The 20,707-nt window shown below is 36.9% G+C and overlaps 1 protein-coding gene across 1 annotated transcript in view; it reads left to right on the plus strand.

Annotated features, from left to right (window-relative positions):
• ARHGAP6 (Rho GTPase activating protein 6) overlaps positions 1 to 20,707 on the plus strand; it is a 531,128-nt gene that overhangs the window by 328,813 nt on the left and 181,608 nt on the right. The gene's annotated exons all lie outside the window — the stretch shown is intronic.

Consider the following 20,707-nt stretch of genomic DNA (forward strand, 5'->3'; position numbering starts at 1 on the left):
CTGTCAATTATACCACTGCAATATTTCAGAAGCTTTAACTGAAGCATCTTATGGTGTCAGGGGTTCTTCATGAGAAATAGCACACATTAGAGGCTTTGAGAGAAGACCTAGTTCTGTCATTAACAGTCAGCCTCAAGTTTGTCCTCCCATGATGGAGCAACGTTATCAACAGACCATATTGCAGAAATTGTGTTTTATGAAAACTAATGAGTCTGCTGCCACTGCAGCAAGGACAATAAAAGGTGCTTTTTCCTGTCTTATTAAGAAAAAGAAAAGGCTATCTCTTCTACTTTTTCATGCTGTTATTTTCCTTATGCACAAAGATTTTTAACTAACCTAGATTTTCCTCCCATTCTACTGCTAGATTGACCATCTACCCTGTATTAGTCCGTTTTCGTGCTGCTAATAAAGACGTACTGGAGACTGGGTAATTTATAAAGAAAAGAGGTTTCATTGACTCACAGTTCAGCATGGTGGTGGAGGCCTCAGGAAACTTACAATCGTGATGGAAGGGGAAGTAAACAAGTCCTTCTTCACATGGCAGCAGCAAGGAGAATTGCTGAGCAAAAGGGGCAAAAGCCCGTTATAAAACCATCAAATCTCATGAGAACTCACTGTCACGAGAACAGCATGAGGGTAACCATCCCTGTGACTCAATTACCTCCCACTGGGTCCTTCCATGACATGTGGGGATTATGGGAACTACAATTCAAGCTGAGATTTGGGTGGGAGCACAGCCAAAGTATATCAAGCCCCATCCTACGTGGATTTATTTAAGAATAAAGAACATAATTTTCTACTGATGCCATAGCCTTACTTTTCTCAGTGGAGAAGGTAACTGTACTTTATCTGAGCATCCTCTTCAATGAATGTGTAATTGTCTCCTGCTGGATGTTACCTCTGCCCAGTTGGACATCCTCTTTTCATTGAATATGGAAAGCAGATTAGTGGTTGCTAGATTTAAGAAGATGATGAGTTGAGAGGAAGGTGCAAATAGCTGTAAAAGGATACCATGAGGAATCCTTGTGGCAATGAAACTGTTCTGTGTCCTGACTATTGTGGTTGTCACACAAAGACACCTATGTGATAAAATTGCATATAACTAAATACACATACACATATTCACACATAAATGAGAACATGTAAAACTTGTGAATTCTAAATAAGATAGTTGAATCAATATCAGTTTCCTGGCTGTGACATTATACTATAGTCATGAAAGATGTTACAACTGGGGGAAGCTGGGAGAAGAGTATAGGAGATGGCTCTATATTTTTTCTTACAGATGAATGTGAATCTACAATTATCTCAAAATAAAAAAGTTTAGTCTAAAATGCATTTCTCAACATGAACTTGAGTCAAACCATCTTGAAAGAGAGGCACTTTGATGTATCCACTTCACAAAGCATAGGGATGAAGATCTCCGGTATTACCAGCAAGCCAAACCACATGACTTTCTGCTGTCTGTACCCTGTGGTCCTACACTGTGAATAAGGGAATGTATGTGCCCTCTAGAACATATTTGTTTGCTTTGTGTTTGTTTGCATCAAGAAAAAAGTTGCAAATGAGTGAGAATATATGTGTGCATCTCTAAGATTCATCAGCACCTAAAATACCAGAGCGAGTCAGACATCATAGAGAAGCCCTGAGCAGAATGTACAAAAAGAGATTGAATAATTTGATTATTCAGAGAAAGCATATTTCTGGGGGATGGATCTAAAAGGAGCTTGTTCATGAAGATGGTGGGAAAAATATAGCGGCAAGAGGGTCACTAGGTGGAAGTAATATGTCTAGTTTTTGTGAGAACCACACTTGATCTAAACCTTTAAAATCTAATCAAAGAATGAAAATGAATAGATTAGTGTGAGAAGGTAAACATATCATTTGAAAATAGTCTTGGACTTAGGTACTTTGCTCTCATTGATTTAGCAATATGCTCCATTTTGTTAGTTGTTTATACATAGTTTCACAGTTTTAAAGTAAACATAGCCAGTTATGGCTATGATTTCTCTGTAATCAGTTATATTGCCCAGGAAAGTCTAATCAACAAACAGTTATCAGTTATCTTACCCATGACAACATTGTGAGATGCCAAGAATAGACCACAAGAGCCTCTTTGTGATGGTCTCAGACCTCCAAAACCAGTAAAGAAGAATAACACACAGTAAATCAGCAACAGATCTATAGCATTTGAATTCACATAGAGAATTTGGTTAGTGGGCCTGACTAAATGCCTTCACTTTGCAACTCACAGAGCCTTGTGTTTATTCTGCCTGTATCTTAAGCATAGTTTTACTCATTTAGTGGGAGCAGTTGGCTCATGTGTTTTACCTATTTCGTTTACTAACTGTAAGGGAGTCAAGAAGAAACTTCCCTTTTGCGCCCTAAAGGGTCACTGAAAATACACTAGCATGAGGCAGATTGATTAATAGAAGAAAAGGCATACACATTTATTTAACTTGTATACACAGGGAGCTTGGAATGAATACCTAACATACAGGGAAAAATGGACAATTGTCCATTTTTATGCTTAGGTTCAACAACATGTGGACAGCCATGTAGAAATGTGATTGGACAGAAAGGGTCTGATTTAAATGCTAATGAACTGAGTGGGGGAAATCCAGCAAGGCCTGTCTGTCTAGATTCTTCTTGGCCTCTCTGAGAAGCATTTCTTCATTCTTGGTGTGAGGGAAGACCCTGTTTAGAACAGGAGTCTTAGGATCTACAGTCAAACAAGGTAGGTCAGATCATTTCTTCATGGCCAGTTTTTACATAGAACATTTTAGGTTTTATGACTGACTTTTGGGAAAAGGGGTTCTGATTTTTATGACCTATCTTGGGGGAAAGGAATTCTAGTTTCTATGACTAACATCAGGGCAAAATGGGACTGAGAGACAGGAGGACAGGAGAAGGTCAGAGAGAAACTTTTGCTTCTGAAGATGCTCAGCAGCAGTCTTCATTTTGAGATACTGTTTTCTGAGTCCCAACAAAATTATTCTAACATGCTGAACATGTGCCAGGCACTATTCTAACAGCCATGAGAATAGAGAGAAAAGGGAGAGAGGCATCCTGCAACTTTCTAGTTGGGTGCCGAGATGATGGCACCATTCACCGAGTGACTCCAGTGATTGCCAAATCTATTCTCTTCATTTTGACTCTGCCACCTTCTTACTGGGGGTCTATGAGCAAGTTTCTCCACCCTTCTATTAAATATCTGTGAAACGGGAGCAATGGTGGTGTCGTGATGATTAGATGAGTAAGCACATCTAGAACATAGAGCTCTATGCCTGGCACAAAGGAAGCCCTCAGTTAATATTTGTGGGATGTGTAAAAGATTGTGTTTATGTGGTTTTCAAGACCATGTTCTTTAGAGATGCCAAGGAGATAGTTGCTATGCTTTCTGGAGTTCTAAGACCCACGTGCATCTCATTAACCCTTGAGAAATCTAATGGGCTTTCAGAATTTTTTAAATTATATATTAATAAATTATAATTGTATTTATTTGGTAAAAAAGTGATGTTTTGAATTTTGAATACAATGTGGAATGATTAAATCGGGCTGATTAACATATCCATCCCAAATATTTAATCTTTTTTGTGATTAGAACATTTGAAAGTTACTCTCTGTAATTATGAAATGTATAGTACTCAGTTATTAGCTTTATTCGACATGCTGTGCAGCAGATCTCAAACAAAATCAAATGTTTTCCTCCTTTCTGAGGCTTTGCATCCTTTGACCCCATTGCTGACATCCCCCAGCCTCACCAGCTTGGTGTAGCACCTTGAGATGTGCTTATAACAGTAGCTGGCATGTAGTCAATGCTAAAAAATTGTTAGCTTTTGCTGTTGTGCATGTGGTTGTTGTTGTTATTGTAAAATGGTGGCTGGAATCTGCTTGTTAATATGCAGTCATGTTTCAAATAAGGATGTTCCTGTCAATAATGGACCACATAGACAACAGTGGTCTCATAAGATTATAATACCGTATTGTTACTGTACCTTTCTATGTTTAGATGTGTTTAGATACATGAATACTAGTGTGTTACACTTATCTACAGTATTTAGTATAGTAACATGCTGTACAGGTCTGTATTACAGGAGCAATAGGCTGTACCATCTAGCCTAGGTGTGTAGTAGGTTTGTGTAAGTACATGCTGTGATGTTCACTTCGTGGTCCACTAGGTCACTGGTAAGCCTTTCTGTACCTTTTTGTATATAACTTTTTGGATATCTGCCACACTGAATGATAATGCTTAGGTGTTTGCATAAATACACTCTGTGATGTTCACAATGAAATCACCTAATGACACTTTTCTCAGGATATATCCTCATCATTAAGTGACACGTGATTGTACTTTAACAGAGATACAATTCTTGAACAACTTGTTAGAAGGAGATGGGAGAAATAACAGAAATAAGGGTAGCATCGTGAATTTTTCAATTATTAAACTAATCAATTCATTTAAACAGCGGTCATTAATTACTTAAAGTCAGGCAGGTGAGGGAAAGAATGGCTTGACATTTTCTAATTTATCACTCTTACATGTTGCCCCTGGCTAAACAAACTGTGGCTGCTGCTGCAGCTAAGTATGTCAAACTGTTGAATACCCAAGCCAGGCTTTTGAATTATTGAAAAATGCCTACTCCCATGTTGATCCATAAAATCTTTACCATCTTACAGAGAGCTGATGAATCACCTCTCTAGCACCAGGTTCAGGAACTTCCTATAATCTCATAATGCTGGTGCCAACATTGCCCAGGTTCAGTAGCCTTCATGAAATTTATTATTAAAATTTGAGATTTGTTCTTGTGTAGGTGTAATGGGATTAGTCGAATTGCAGAGATGATAGGGCTGCTATTTAGAGATAAAGCTCCTTTCTAGCACTTACCTCTTCTAATGAGTCACCATAATCTCTGTAATTATTACATTGATTGTCTTTTGCAGAATTAGATTTTTTTGTAACTCTGGAAGGTTTTGATTATAACATTCAGTTATTTTGTCTGAAGAGTGATCTAGCTACATGAGTTAATAGTCTTTGGATTGAATGTATTGAAAATTAAGTTGAAATTAGAATTTTTGTACAGCAAGGTTTCAGGTGCCCTTTAGCAACTTTGGGACACAAAGATATCTCTACACTTAGAAATAAGTTTTACTGAAAAGTTTTTGGTGGTGAAAAAATAAAATACCTCAAACAAGCTGCAGAAACAAAGATTTTCCCAGAAATTCTCAACAACTATGAGGATAGACTAGCAGTTCTGCAAGGGAAGACACTTGTACTCATTAATCCTTGACAGAATTAGTAGGAATCCTTTGGATTTTAGCCAGTGTGGCAGAGTACCCTGAGACGTGGCAGAAGAGAGTGGTAGTGGTCAGGCACTGAATTCAGTTAACTGTTACTGGTTTCTAAGAACTCATCATGCATTCACATAGAATCTTTGTCAACTTCACAAAAATCCTAGTAGAGTGAGATGTTTATCCCCATTTTAAAACTGAGCCATGTAGGTAACTTGCTCCCAAATTACTCAATAAATGCTGCATCTGAATTAGAATCTATCTGAGGCTGGCTTCCCCATCTGGACTTCAGCATGACTCCATTAGTGCTCCCCACCCTCTCCAGCCCTACACTGGTCCACTAGTCACTGGTATACCTTCCTATACCATAACTGTATCTCCCACACAGAATAATAATGCTCAGATGTTTGGAGATGAATGTGCAAAGTTCAGAAATGACTTTAGACAACATTTTATCTTCCTTCACAATGAAATGAGAAAAATTAACACCAATCTAATACCAAAACAAAATAATTTACCAAAAAAGTGATTTTCTTGTGACATGAAGGATTCAATATGAACTATCACTGAATATTGTTTGAAAGGGTTCCATATAAATGCATGTCAGAGAAGCAGGCCAGATGCTCACTAAATCAGCAATGTCTGTGTTAATGCTTTGGCCTGTAAAGTACCTGTAACGTACCTTTAAAACCCTGTAAAGTATCTTGTAATGGAGTAGAATAATCAAAGACTTGGGATAACTTCTGTAGTCACCAAGCCTGTTGTGAATGAATAACCAGGCCTTTTGTTTTGATAAACCCATCTACATTCCTCTGTAGCACATGATTACACTCAAAAGCAGGTTATGTTTGCCCCCAAATTCCCAGGTACCATTGTGAAGCCAGACTCAGACCTGGCTTTTTCATATCCTTTCACCTGAGCCCCTACATCCCTGGCACCAATAGAGGGCATGGTAATAGTCACTAAATGAACCCACAATATCTGTGTTTGAGAGGAGTGATGTTTTTTGGCTTATTGCTAGTATTCAAATGCCTCTTTACTCACCTATCTTTGACAACATCCCTCTGGATTATGGTACTCAGTATGCCCTTCCCATAGGTGTTCAACATTCCAAAATTATTTGATAGTTTGCAAAACATCCAGCAACATCAAATATTTTCCAGTCTTTAAAGGGCTGAATTTAGTTTGGCCTTAGAACAAAACAATCTGATTAAAGTAATGCATACTAAAAAGTGAATGACTAATATGTTTTGTTTTGTATTATTTGAAATTTTAGAGAAACTTTTTTTCCCCCTTACAAGTCCTTAAAATGAAATGTGTGAGCAAGATTTTCTTTTCTTTCTTAGCAGGAATGAATGTCATATGTCCTTTTCTTACCTCAGCTCCTCTTTACTACCCCATTCAGAAACTTGACACTTTTCTCCTTAAGTGTTGATGACATGTAATGTAAAGAATATCTTGGGCACTTAGGAAAATTAAACACATAGGAAACGTTTTTTTCCTTCCTAGCATGAAGTTTTCTATTTTTCTTTCCTTTGGGTGGGGCAAAACATTAGTAACTTATACAGTGCTACTCCCTAATGTAAAATTATAAAGTAATTTGTATTTAGGGATGTAGGTTTTTTTTTTTTTTAGATTTAATGTGTACTTATCATGTAATCAGTGGATGATTGGGTCAAGTCTATGACATGATTTAACTAAGCGATCTACCATGGCATTATTTAATGAAATAATTTTAAAAATGCGTTTATTTTACTGTAAGCCATTGAAGAAAAATTTTACTCAAAGTTTAACAAGTTAGTTCATGATGAGGCATTTGCAGCTGTAAACAATCATATTACTGCACCATCATTTAGTTTTGTGGAAAATGAAAACGTTTACTTAAGACTGTTAAAAGATTGGTTTTTAATAGTGCTTCCTAAGCAATACAGGCTACCACTTACTTTTCACATTGAGGGAAAAAGAGTTACTCAGATTCACTCAAGCTTTAGCTGTATTGATTTCTGTGATGGGTTTTTCTTAGCATGTCAAGTAATTCCTGTTTTATAGTGAAGGTATTACTTTGAGTCAATATCAAAGTACATGTTCCCCTCAACCTTCTATTGTGTTTCCTGCCTTGTGAGGTGCCAACAATAGCAAGAAGGGGTAATTTAAATTCCACTTTCCATAGAAAAAAAATAATCCCAGCTGGGTGCAGTGGTTCACGCCTGTAATCCCAGCACTTTGGGAGGCTGAGGTGGGCGGATCACCTGAGATCAGGAGTTCAAGACCAGCCTGATCAACATGGAGAAACCCTGTCTCTACAAAATTAGCTGGGCGTGGTGGTACATGCCTGTAATCCCAGCTACTCGTGAGGCTGAGGCAGGAGAATTGGTTGAACTCAGGAGGTGGAGGGTGAGCCGAGATCATGCCATTGCACTCCAGCCTGGGCAACAAAAGCGAAACTCCATCTCAAAAAAAAAAAAAAAAGAAAGAAAAAGAAAAATCCCTTTGGTAAACCATTATATACTCTCTAAACAGGGATTCTCTTCACACCATTTTGAATTGTGTGCTTCTTGCCTTGTTGCACAGATTAAACTGGGAAACAATTTTATCTGTAGTAGGGTTTCTAAACCTCAGCTCTATTGACATTTGGGGGCAGATCATTCTTTTTTGTGAGGGGCTGTCCTGTGCATTGCAGGATGTTGAGCAGGATGCCTGGTTTCTAGCTACTAGATATCAGTAGCACCTTCCCCTCAGTTGAGACAATGAAAAATGTCTCCAGACATCCCTAAATGCCCTATTGGGTGTGAAGTCATCCTCAGTTGAGAGCTACTAATCTAACAAATTAGCATATTTCTAGCAAAACAGTGTAACTGTTTTTAAAAATAAGTTTGGTCTAGGATGTTTTTCTCTTTCAAATGAGGTAATTTTAGATTATTATCACTTCAATAATAAATAATAATTACAGAAGCCAAAATACAGGTTTCAGATGTTACCTGTGTAGGACTGTGAATAACAGTGACAACATTTTCTGAAAGAATAATTTTTATGTAGAGACTAACAAAGCTGTTTTTTCTCATTTGTGCATTTAATTATGATACAATGATATGATTATATTTAGCAATAAATGAATAATCTTCATTAGAAAATTATACAAAGAAATGAACAATTCAGAAAAAATAATAGTTTTCATATTTTGTCCTGTATTATTGAAGTAAGCACATTGAACTCACTTGATATGCTTATTAGTTATTCTTAAAAGTTTCCCACATTTCTTGGTAAATTTGAGTGATTCCTGTATTGTCAGTGAAGACATTATAATTTTATTAGTGATTGAAAAGCATTTTGACCTCTAGATTTATTATCATTAAACAATGCAGTCACACACTTTAAACAGACTTAGTAGAAACATTTTTTTTATTTTTCTTATTTGGAACATTTATCAGACTAAAGCATTTTAAGTGAAACCAACCACTACTTTGTGCTGCATATATGAAAGCACTTCAAAATGTTCATGGAAAAAATGAAATTAAAAGATAAAAAATAATAAATAGAAACTTTATTTCTCAGCATCAAGCTCAAGACACTTTTGTAAGCAATGATACCAGCTATTTTAGTCCATCTCTAAAGAACTAAGGGTCCTGGGAATTTTACCATGTCATTGCAATCTTTTTTACTTTATTAACTGAAGACAAATGGGTGCCCTTTAGATTTTTTTTTTTTTTTTTTAAGATTAGGAAGCAAAAAGAAATCAGAAGGAGCTAAATCAGCACTGGAAGGTGAATGCTTAATAATTTCCCCTAGAGATTCTCACAAAATTGTCCTTGGTTTGATAAGAGGAATGAGCCAGGAGCATTATTGTAGTCATTTTTCTGCTAAAGCTTTGGCTAACTTTCTCAAAATACTCTTTTAGTAAACAGATATTAATTGAGTTTTGGCTTTCTAAAAAGTCAACAAACAAAATGCCTTGAGCATCCCAAAACACTGTTGCCATGACCTCCGCTCTTGACCAGTCTGCTTTTACTTTGACTGGACCACTTCCACCTCTTGGTAGCCACTGCTTTGATTGTGCTTTGTCTTCAGGATAGTACTGGGAAAGCCATGTTTCATCTCCTGTTACAATTCTTTGAAGAAATGCTTCAGGATTTTGGTTCCACTTGTGAAAAATTTCCTTCAGAAGCTCTACTCTTGTCTGCAGTTGATCTAAGTACAATGGTTTTGGTAACTTTAGGGTGGAAAGTTTGCTCGACTTTAATTTTTCAGTCAGAATTGTGGAAGCTGAACCACTTGAGATGTCTATGGTGTTGGCTATTGTTTCCGCTGTTAATCATTGGTCCTCTTCAATGAGGGCATGAACAAGATGAATTTTTTTTTCCTCACAAATTGATATGGATGGCCTACTGCTGTGGGCTTCATCTTCAACATCATCTCATCCCTTCTTCTTCCTTTTTTTTTTTTTTTTTTTTGAAATGGAGTTTTCCCTCTTGTCACCAGACTGGAGGGCAATGGTGCGATCTCGGCTCATTGCAACCTCCACCTCCCGGGTTCAAGCAATTCTCCTGCCTCAGCCTCCTGAGTAGCTGGGATTACAGGTGCCCACCACCAAGCACAGCTAATTTTTGTATTTTTAGTAGAGACAGGGTTTCACCATGTTGGCCAGGCTGGTCTCGAACCTTTGACCTCAGGTAATGTGCCCACCTCAGCATCCCAAAGTGCTGGGATTGCAGGCATGAGCCACCACACCTAGCCCTCATCCCTTCTTAAAATGAGCTTTTCATTTGCAAACTGTTGATATCTTTGGGGCACTGTCCTCATAAACTTTTAATAAAGCATCAGTGATTTCACCATTCTTCCACCCAATCTTCACCATAAATTTGATGTTTGTTCTTGCTTCAGTTTCAGCAGAATTCATGTTTCCCTGACAGGGGCTCTTTACAAAATGATGTCTTATCTTTCTTAGTGCCTCAAATTAGATCCTGTTCAGACAGGTTATAACAAGTTAGTAAGAATTTATTTTGGTGCAATATACATTTGAAATTTTTGCATAGTTCTTTCATAATGCATATTTTCTATGAACTTTTTGAAGTCCCCTCATACTTTCTCTTTGTTAATTTTACTAGCATGTTTGATTAAGATAAATTTTAAGGTCAAAAGTATGACTTATATGGTTTTTAGAATTAAGTATTTCTGTAATAGTCTGTATTATTGCCAGTTCTCTCCAGGGATAAGTTTTTCCAGCTCATTCCTGAATAATTGTTACAAGCGATTCATATTCATCTAAGGCATTTCTGATAACTAATATCAAAACCTTCAGAATTTCAGGGTATACTATGCTTAGCAATATTACTTGGAGCTTCTCTTCAAACAGCAGAAACAGATTGTTTTCCTTTATCCAAAATATAAGTTACATCATGTGAAGCAGTGATAACATTTTGGGTTAAGCCCCAAATCACAACTTCTGGGTGAGAATCCTTGAAATTTTAATATAATCAGCAGAAGCATTCTAGTAGAGTTTTAAAAGTTTATACCTTTTGAGAAATGTCTGTTCATATCCTTTGCCGCATGTTCTCACTCATAGGTGGGAACTGAACAATGACATCACTTGGACTCGGGAAGGGGACATCACACATCGGGGCCTATCATGGGGAGGGGGGAGGGGGGAGGGATTGCATTGGGAGTTATACCTGATATAAATGACGAATTGATGGGTGCTGACGAGTTGATGGGTGCAGCACACCAACATGGCACAAGTATACATATGTAACAAACCTGCACGTTATGCACATGTACCCTAGAACTTAAAGTATAATAAAAAAAAAAAAAGTTTATAGCTAAGAAACGGTCACTCCAGATTTGTCAATCTATTGTGCTTAAATATGAAAAAAAAAATGTATACATACAACACTCAGGCAAAATTCACAGAATGAGTTCTGTATGAATATGACATTGTGGACAGTTTTATCCTATTTACCACATCAATTGATCAAATAAGTTTATGTGAATGTATGCTATCTTGGGAGGCCAAGGCTGGTGGATCACCTGAGGTCAGGAATTCAAAAATAGCCTGGCCAACATGGTGAAACCCCGTCTCTACTAAAAATACAAAATATTAGTCAGGCGTGCTGGTGCATGCCTGTAATCCCAGCTACTTGGGAGGCTGAGGCAGGAGAGTTGGTTGAACCTGGGAGGCGGAGGGTGCAGTGAGCTGAGATCATGCCATTGTACTCCAGCCTGGACAACAAGAGTGAAACTCTGTCTCAAAAAAAAAAAAAAAAAAAACTATGCTATCAGTGTTTTTCACTGGGGGAATTTTGCACCTCCCCCCAGGGCACATTGCCAGTGTCTGGAGACTTTTGTGGTCATATTTGAGAGGGGTGATTTACTAATGGCCAAGGATGCTGCTAAACATCCCACAGTGTAGGGGACAGCAACACCATCACCAAAATGAATGATCTTAGCCCAAATAGCAAGAATGCCAAGATGGAGAAACTCTGTACTGTAGAGATGATCAATAAAATGTTTTCCTTATTCTCCAGTGATTTTCTTGAGATGTTCTTCAGATCTGGGACATTTTGCAAATGTTAACTTGCATCACTATATCTGTGGGTATGCCAGCGGTCTTACATATGACACGTCACAGCAGAAAGAAAAGATAATCTCTTAATTGGTGCTTTATCTCATTTTTCAGAGCGTCACTTTAACTGCAATTTCTTCACAAAGATTTCTCACCAGGAAACTGGCAGCTCAAATATTTATGGTCAGTTTCTTTTTTATTTTTAATTTGTTTTAATTTTTAATTTTTCATGTTTGTGGGTACATAGTAGGTGTATATTAATGCTGAGAGTGCGCCATTCCTGTGGAAAATGTTTTTGAATTTTTGATGCAGACTTGTTTTGAATATCTGCTTTGTGCTTTATTTGTACTTTTTAGAATCTTTTCTTTTTGAATAATATGAAAATTGCTGTAATTGCTGTGGCTAAACTATGCATTTTTGATGTGATGGACAGTTACAACTTCTTTTAAAACAGGCTTATTTTTAATAGGATAACATTGAATTTGAAAATGTGTGTGTATATGTGTGTGGCTATTGAAATTCTGGGAGCTAAGATCTGAGAGCGAGCAAATTTAGATGTATTATTTTGTTCAATCATTCATTTTATTGAGAAGTTACTTGTGAGTAGCATTTATTGCACTATTTTTATATCCAAAATATTACTATTTTTAGAAAAGATACTTATTTTGAAAAATGTTCACTTTTCTGCTTTTTATACTAACTTTACATCAAAATACCATTTTGCAAATAAATTGTGCCCAATTGAACAAATTTTTAAACAAATTAGAACTGAAGGCCAAATTGTGACATTAGAAAACACTTAGAAATGGTCAACATTTCTCCTATTTTTTTTTCTTCCAGTAATTTCCTTCATGCACAATTTACAAAAAGTAATAAATATTGAGCATGTATTTAACATTGAAAACACCACCTACATGCATATACAGTTATGGATCTTAAAATGCAGACTTTTGTATTGTAGCAGTCTATGAGTTGTCTCTTGCAAAATATTTTTCTTTGTAGTAACAGCTTTATTTCAATGTTGGCTGACTATATCTTCTATTCAGTGACTATTTGCTGAAGTATTTGCAACTAGGGGCATTTTGAATGTTTAATGGGAATAAGGAGACCTTATATATGATTGGAATTATTCCATAAGGTCTGAGCATGTGTATGCATATATGTATATATAGGTGTATGTGTGTATATATACATATATGTGTGTGCATTTATATAGATATATATGTGTGTATATTATACACCTGTGTGTGTGTGTGTCTATAAAGAGATATTTTCTTTGAACTGAGCAAAACACACATCTTCCTTTTCTTTGTTAGGGCACAAGTTTTTTCCTATTCCTTTAACTATTCTGTTCTGATACCATAAAAGCCATTCACAATAGGTTTTAGGTGGCTGTAATTTATAATCATTTCAGTAGTGAAATTCATCATCCCTGGGATTATTCCCTCTCTTGTCTCATGTTAATTCCCGGCTCCAGATTGTCTTTGCTGTGACCTCATCTGTAAAGATTTGCTTCCCTTTTCAATATCCGCCTTTTGCTTTCTGGAGATATAACCTTTGTTTCTCAAGATCTGAATGCATGGAATATGAAGCTTTCCCCAACTCCACCAGCACAAGTGACCTCTCTTTCTCTCAACCCTGCAGCTGTTTATCCATTAAAATTACCAATTAAATTTCCTTTTATACATGTCTTGTCTCCTAATAATTGGTAACCGCTGAGGTCTGAGAAAGCACAGCCGGTATTCTTTAACTTGACCTTGAGGAGATGCAGGTCTAGCTTTTATTTAGGTTAGGGTTGGCATCTGGCGAACTGTGTTCCTATTTCATGCTACAGTCATGAGGTAACAGAACCGTTAAATCAAAAGCTGTCAACCTAACATGAAGAGGCATCCACAGAGCTGTCTCTGAGAAGCTTTATTCTTTGACTCACATCTCCAATATGAGTAATGTGGTTGAAACCTAGCAAAGTCAAAATTTACTTGAAGTGATATGGTGGATCCAGTGCTGTAGATGGTGATTGTAGACCTGAAAAAAAGAAGTTACGAGAATAGCATCTGCTTTTCTGTGTGATATTTTCCCCCCAGCTGTTTAGAGAATTATAAATTGCTCTGTCAAGTGTTTGTTTACAAAAGCCTGGCCAATTTCAAAATGAAGCTGCCTTTGAGTTGTCCCTGTTTCATCTCACTGTTTGGAAAATAAATCTGAATCATTAAGATGTAAATACATCAAGTTAAAAGCCAAAGGCAGGAAAACCAAGTAAAAGCAAGAAATGTACCACATTTAACTATTCTCCTGGGAGGAAAAATATACATGGTGATAATTTTTGTATCTTTTATTATTAAATTAAGGCAAGAGAAATTTGAAATCAGCATAATGTCTATTTTGTGTAGTATTTAATACTATGATGTATATTGACAATTGATAATGAATCAAAGTATGTGAGGGTAACTGTATGTTCACTAAATTAGAGTTTGGTAATGAGATAGAAAGAGAGAATGAGAGGGGTATAGGTGTAAGCAGCAGTTCTCAAAGTGTAATCCAGGAACCAGCAGCAGCTGCATCACCCTGAAACATTAGAAATGCGAATTATCAGGCCCTGTTGAAGACCTCCTGAATCAGAAACTCTGGGGATGGGGCCCAGTAACAAGCCCTTGTGTTTTAACAAGCCCTCCAAGGGATTCTGATGCGTACTCCATTTTAAGAACTACTTCTATGTAGATGGATGGATGGTTGGATGGCTGGCAAGATATGTGTGTACAATGACACATACATACATAAATACAAGTATAGATATGGGTAAAAATACAGATATGAATACAAATATAGATATAAATATAGATATTTTGAGATATAGATAGATAGATGGATATAGGTAGATATAGAAATGTGGGGTTACCATCACAGGACTTTTGTAAATGAGCAAATTATTTCCTTTTACTTATTATATGATTGAATAAAAGCTGTTCTTTTCTCTAGGCAATGGCTCTATCACTTATAAACTGAGAAAATCTACTTGTGGTCCATTTGTTGAACCGTTTTCCATTAGGTTCACTTAAAGTGTTTGCTCCATCAAGTCTGCCACCTGGATGGTTTCCTTCACTGCAAAACTGGTTTGCTCTTCCCTCCCCTCTGTCTTCTTAGCGGCTGGCTGCTGTCTGCCCTGGTTCTATCCATTGGTAGATCTGATTGCTTTGGTGATTGGATCAACAGTTGAATCCTCACAGGATTTTGAGGCCAACAATATCCTACATCTTGGTCCATTTTTCAGAATTTCTTCATTTGTGTTTTATCCTTCCATTTTTGTTTCTAAGCATATATAATTTATTTAGATTGGTGCAGAAGTAATTGTGGTTTTGCCATGTAAAGACAAAAACCATAATTACTTTTGCATCAACCTAATAATTTCAGCCAACTATTCATATGCAGCACTTTTTGCAATGGGGATGAATAAGTAACAGCTAAATATCTGATAAAATGGGACGTTTTAAATATAGTACATTGCAAAATAATATGATACTTTTTGAGAAGAAAATTTCAATATGCAAAAAAAGTGGGATAATATTCATTAAGATAATATCCATTAAGATAATATTCTTAATGGATATTATCCCCAATGATTGTGGGATTATGGTTGTTTTAATTTTATTCATTTTGCTTATTTTTATATTTCTGATTATATTAGTTATAAGCTCAAATTGCTGCTATAAGCAAAGATAATGCAGATTTATATATATAAAAGTAAAATAAATTGATTGTATTTTTTATCTTCTTCCTTTCCCCACTATACCATGAATTTAAAGGCCAACGATTATGCCAGCTATATCTTTTCATCATTTTTCACATTAAAAGCAATATTGCTGGATAGTAGAATTAAATGACAACTCTGCTTTTGGAAATGACAGGAAGTCTGCTGTAAATAGATAATTGATGTAGATGTTAAAACCAAATAAAATTTCCATTTATGGAGAAGGGAATATTTAAGGGTATGTGACTATAAGAAAATATTTCCTTTTGCTTTTAACACAAGATGTAATATGACTTGTCATGCCCAGGATTTGTATTGAAGTGGATAATGGCACTTTCCTTAATATTTGGAGGCACAGGACTTGATCCTCTTTTGAAGGCCTTCCTTTGAAGATAAACATAGACATTGGTTTTAGCTTAATTATTCTTCCCTAAAATTACTTCCTGCTCTAAAATTCTGTAATTCCATAACAAGAGTGTATAAGCAATAATTATAAGATAGGAAATGAGCCATTCTACTTGCCATCCTTCATGTAAAGCTGCACTATGGAATCCTGATCTAAGGTGGGGCTGGGGTCATTTCTCCAAGCAGTATGATGCCCTGGAAGAAAACAATGTACAGTGGCCTGTGATGCTGGACCTTGGATCACTTTGATGCCCTTGGCTTATAATAAAAGCAAAATCCATTTAAACCAGCTTAAATAGGAATTTTAAAGGCTCATGTCACCAAAATCAGTAAGTATGTTGGGTTTCATCCATTGACATGATCTTTTTCCTGCAGTGCTCTTCATTTTATGTTCCTCTAAGTGTCACCTCTAGCCTGATAGCAAGAGAACCTATGGCAGTTTGGGGAAAAATATGACAGTGTCTAAGCTAGTGTTTCTCAACTATGGGTGACCACCCCAGGGGACATCTGGCAAAGTCTGGAAACATTTTTGGTTGCCACAAGTGGAGAGGTGCTACCGGCTTCAAGTGAGTAAAAGCCAGGGATCCTTCTAAACATCCTCAGTTTGCAGGACAGCTCCACAAGAGAGAATGATCCAACCCAAAATGTCAATAGTGCTGAGTAACTCTGGCATAGAAGAAGAAAGGTTCCCTTTGCCTATAACTCTCACTTACATTCTAGGAAACATTTCAAAGGCTTCCAGCCACATTTCCCTCACATGCTGCTGCCTTTAGTATAGAAGGCTTTAGGCCTGGGTTCTGAGATCAATCATGGGCGGGGAACAGTGTTACCAAGATCGGCTCACTGAGCCCCCAAATGCACGTGGAATGTCCATGCTATACACTGTCTACCAGAACAATAAATGCCCATCATATAATAGTACTATTTTGTTATTAGCAAGAGAGGGGAATTCAGGCATCATTACTATTCAGCCCTAAAAAAAGAAGGAATTCCTGTTATTTGCAACAGCATGGATGAATCTGGAGGACATTGTGTTAAATGAAATAAGCCAGGCACAGAAAGCAAAGACAAATACTGTACTTTCTCACTTACATGTGGCATCTAAAAAAGTTGAACTCATAGATGCAGAGACTAAAATGGTGCTTTCTAGAACGTGGGGGTGGGGCTGGGGTTGGAGAGATGTTAGTCAAAGGATACAAAATTTTACTTAGACAAAAGAAATAAGTTCAAGAGATCTGTTGTACAACATGGTTACTATAATTAATAGCAATGTATTTTATTTTGAAAATCACTAACAGTAGATTTTAAGTATTCTCACCACAAAAAGTGATAGCTATGTAGGTAATGCATATGTTAATTAGTTCAATGACGCCATTTCACAATTGTATATGTATGTCAGGACATCATTTGTACACAATAAATATGTACAATTGTTAATTTTTTAAAAATCCTGTGAACTGCTAAAGAATAAACATACTCTCCATAGCAATTTAAATCCTTTCTGTGGGATTTGGGGAAGTGTTTCTTCACCTGTATTTTTTTCTGGGATATCTGCATTAATATCTTTCTAGAAAAGGGTATGACTGGAAGTGGCTTATTGACAATCTGGATTTTCCCAAGAGAAATTACCTTCAACCAGGAGAGATGACTACTTTAAAGAAGGGCTTTGCAGAACCTGTGTCTTTACTGAGTCATTCAGCAATCCAAGTGAGAGATGATGTTAGCTTGGACCAAGATGGAACCATTGAAATTATAAGAAGTCAGATTCTGACATATTTTGAAGGCACAGCCAACAAGAATTACTAACAGATTGACTATGGATTATGAAATGTACCCATTGGTGATACAGAGTAGAAGTTTTGGCCTGATCTACTGGAAATATTGAGTTGCTATTGACTTAAATGGAGAATACTATAGAGAAGAATATTGAGAAGAAGTTGAAGAACTCAGGGAATTCAAGAAAAAAATGTCCTAGTTGGAGATATAAAATAGGTAACTATCATCAGTGCATAGATGTCATTTAAAGATACAAGGTTGTTAAAATCACCAAAGAGGAATTGCAGATGAAAAATAAAGGAGATCCAAGAACAGAGCCATGGTGAATTCCAACATTATGTTACATTTAGAGAGGTGGTAGACATTCAAGAGAGTGTGGCATCCACAAAGCTTAGTGTCACATTTGTTAATTGACGTCAAAAACATGGCTGGTTGTTTTGTTTTTGTTTTTAACTTAAACTCTTTCAAATTCTGGAACTTGGGTTTCTTTCCCTAAAAGAGAAAAACAGCCTTCTTTGTCTTCTGAGCAAGCCAGGAAGCCTCTTCCTGCCGTCAGTTATTAATTTTCTTAACATTATCCACTTGTCATCTAAAACAGGGATTCCCGACTCCCAGGCCATGGCCTATTAAAAATGGGACCGCATAGCAGGAGGTGAGCAGCGAGTGAGTGAGCATTACTGCCTGTGCTCCGCCGCCCACCAGATCGTGGTGGCATTCATTAGAGTCTCATAAGCGCACGAACCCTATTGTGAACTGCGCAGGTGAGGGATCTAGGTTGCAAGCTCTTTATGAGAATATAACTAATGCCTGATTATCTGAAGTGGAACAGTTTCATGCCGAAACCATCCCTGCTGCACTGTCTGTGGAAAAATTGTCTTCCACAAAACCGGTCCCTGGTGCCAAAAATGGTTGGGGTCAGCTAATCTAAAACATAGCCAAGCTATGGGCTAAGGAACTTACCTTGCTTTTTTTTTCCATCTGGGCAAATGGTTCATCCTGCCCCTCCAGGGTGAGAAATGCCTGTCCCTTTCTCTCAATCTGTACATGCAGGCTAACAAAATATATTTTTCCGAGATGATTTATTTCGCCAGAACGATTATTGATAATTTGCATTTATGGACACTTGGTGATCTTATCAATATCTTTATGTTTTCTGTTTTTTAACTTTTAAGTTCAGGGGTACAAGTGCAGGTTTGTTACATAGGTAAACCTGTATCATGCGGTTTTGTTCTACAGATTATATCCTCACCCGGGTATTAATCCTAGTATCCATTAGTTATTTTTCCTGATCCTGTCCCTCCTCCCACCCTCTACCTTCTGAGAGGTCCCCAGTGTGTGTTGTTCCCCTCCATGTGTCCATGTTTTCTCATTATTTAGCTCCCACTTATAAGTGAGAACATTCAGTATTTAGTTTTTTCTGTTCCTGTGTTAGTTTGCTAAGGATATATATCATGGAATACCATGCAGCCATAAAAAAGAATGAGATCATATCTTTTGCGGGGACATGGATGGAGGTGGAAGCCATTATCCTTAGCAAAATGTTTTCCGTTTTTGTGGGACATTATCTTGAATTTCTCAGAATTCAACCACAAGTTGAAAGAGTGAACACTGGATATCTAATGTAAATTTTTCTAAAATAATATACACCTAGCTATGAGAAAAATAGTTTTCAAATTTTATTTTGCATAAGAGTTTCTTGGAAAGTTTCTTAAAATGCAGATTTCTTGACCTCAGAAGTTCTGTTATGATCAATTTGGGACTGGACTCCAGCTGGTCCATTTCATCCATCCCACATTATTATCTGATTACAGGGCAGAGGATCCACAAGCCATTCAGGAGCTCATACAGATTTCTGCAAGCTGAAAAGGAAATTATTGACTCCCAAAGTAATGATGTAAATACTTACCTATATATATAAAAACATAGCAACTACCAATTTCATTGTCAATTAGTATTTTTAACAATCTCATCACATGTAAAAACAATTTGTAATGTACATTTTGTTCTCTAAACAAGTATTCCTGAACACGCACAATAATTACTTAAAAAATCACAGCCAAATGAGAATCCAATGAATTATTTATTGCCAAATCATGTCAAAATCAAAATTGTAAAAATTCTTGATGATATAAGGAGATGAACCTCAAAAGTAAGTGCTTAAAATAGCTCAGAGTTCCCGGAACTCTACTTTTGACAAAAAGCAACCCCAGGTGACTCTATATTTGATCTTTTGCCCACACTTGGAGAATCTAAGGTCTATGTGGGGATGCTTCATATCATCAAAGCATACTTGTCTTCCTTCAGTCATTTATCAAAATTCTCAGCACCTAAATCTAGCATCCTAGCATGATGCTAGATTATAAAAATACAGTGAAAAACAATCTTTCTAATTGTGAAGCCTCCAGTCCAGTAAGAGAGGCAGCCAATAGACAAATGCACAAACAAGTAAAATCAATTACAGGTTGAGATAAGTGCTAAGAAGAAAATCAACAGTGTGTTGAGATCAAGAAGCCAGGAAACATTAACATCAGATTTGGAAAGTCAAGGAAGACTTTTTGAGCAGATGATTTTTAAGCAGAAACCCGAAAAAGGAGGAGCCAACTCTGTGACTGACGCCTTAGGAAAGCAATTCAAGCACAGGAAACAGCACAGGCAGAAACCCCTAATCAGGACCCAGCTTTCCCTGTCCATGAGTGTTTGAAGAACAGGAGGAAAGAGAGGAGGCATGAAAGGTGAGGCTAAGGAAGTTGGTCCAGATCCTTTGACATAGGCAGGTTCTATGTGGATGGATTTTATTCTAAGTGCAATGGAAGCCCATTGATGATCTTTGCTTGCTTGTTTGTTATTTTTTAAAGGTTGGATATGGTGTGGTACTTTGTGTAGCAGGTGTACACATAACTCTGGAGCCAGACTGCCCAGGCAGGAATTCTGGC

Source organism: Trachypithecus francoisi, unplaced genomic scaffold, assembly GCF_009764315.1.
Source record: "Trachypithecus francoisi isolate TF-2019V2 unplaced genomic scaffold, Tfra_2.0 Lachesis_group6, whole genome shotgun sequence".
In the NCBI taxonomy this organism is placed as follows: Eukaryota; Metazoa; Chordata; class Mammalia; order Primates; family Cercopithecidae; genus Trachypithecus; species Trachypithecus francoisi.